Source organism: Elephantulus edwardii, unplaced genomic scaffold (genome assembly GCF_000299155.1).
Source record: "Elephantulus edwardii isolate Elephantulus edwardi_28Jun2011 unplaced genomic scaffold, EleEdw1.0 scaffold00083, whole genome shotgun sequence".
Taxonomy (NCBI): domain Eukaryota; kingdom Metazoa; phylum Chordata; class Mammalia; order Macroscelidea; family Macroscelididae; genus Elephantulus; species Elephantulus edwardii.
Genome location: NW_006399833.1, coordinates 7,645,626 through 7,647,220, shown reverse-complemented (window position 1 = coordinate 7,647,220; position 1,595 = coordinate 7,645,626).

Sequence of the window (1,595 nt, the reverse complement as noted above, 5' to 3'; positions counted from 1 at the left end):
AAACAAAAAAACAAAGCAAAATTAAGTTTAATTTCTCTCTCCACTGGTAGCTAATCACAACTCACTCCAATGTCTAAGGACTATTGCTATAGAAAAGACATGCCACATTGGGAAAAAATCTGTCAATGACTTCTTTAAAATGCTGGAGAGAGAATGTCAGTTTAAAGAATGCTGTTCCTAATCCAAGCCATGGTGCTTTTAATTCTTTCATAACAATAACAAACAACAACAAGCATGTGAAAACTGAACAATGTATAAGGAGTGCAAAAGAACTGATGGCTTTGAACTGTGGTGTTGGCATAGAATGTTGAAATTCTAAGTACTTCCAAAAGAACAAATCTGTCTTGGAGAAAGTGCAGCTAGTGTGCTCTATCGAGACCAGGATGTGGAAAACTTCATCTGATATACTTTGGGCATGTTGTTAGGAGTGTTTGGAAGAAGACATCATGCTTGGAAAAGTAGATGGCCAGTGAAAGAGAAGGTACTCAAGAAGATAAATTTACTGTAACAATGGGGAATCAGCATGGTGGAGATTGTGAGGATAGGGCAAGGTTTTGATCTATTGTTCATATGGTTGCTATGAGTTGTAGTTGACTAGATAGCTCCTAAGAGCAACAATAACAGACACCATTATTAGGTTTTACCCTTGTTAAAGATTCAGGTTTCACCTTCAGAGTGAGTTGGTTTTCCACTGGAGAAAGGATTACAAACAGGCTCACATTAGAGGAACAATTTGGCATTTTAAAAGAATTTATTTCAGAACTAAACTTTATTCTCCTTAAAAAAATTGTTATTGTTGTTGGGTGCTGTCAAGTCAGTTTTAGCTATAAGCAACCCTACATACAACAGAACAAAACACCATCCATTCCTCTACTATACTCAGTCTTACTGTTCTTGATTCCATTGTTGTAGTCACTGTGCCGCAATCCATATCTCCCCCCCCCCCCGGCCCTCTCAGCCTCTTTATCCAGACACTATTCTCTTCTGACAACATATTCAAAGTATGTGAGACAAAGTCTCACCATCTTAATTTCTAATGTGCATTCTGGTTTCAGATCTACCAAGGCAGATATTTGTTATTTTGGTAGTTCATCACATATTCAATGTTGTTCACCAACCTTGTCTCTGAGGAGAAAGTGCAACCAGAATGAATTCTTGGCTGTGTAGGTGTTGATTGTGGATACAAGTAAATGAAATTGTTGACAGTTTTAGTCTTTTCCTCCATTTATCATGATGTCCAGTGGTGAGGATTTTTGTTTTCTTGATGTGGATATGTAAGCCACATCTAAGGCTGAAATCCTTGATCTTCGTAAGTGCTTTAAGAATCTTCACTTTCTTCAAGAAAGGTTATATTATCTGCATAAACTTGTAGATGAGTCTTCCTCCAATCCTGATACCATGTTCCTCTTCATACAGTTCAGTTTCTCAAATTATTTGCTCAGCATAAACAATGACACACATCTTTCCTGATAAACCAACTGATATCCCCTTATTCTGTTCCAGTGATTGCAGTTTGGTCTATGTAGAGCTCCAACATGAGCATAATTAATTGTTATGAAATTCCCAGTCTTCTTAATATTATCCATATTTTTTTT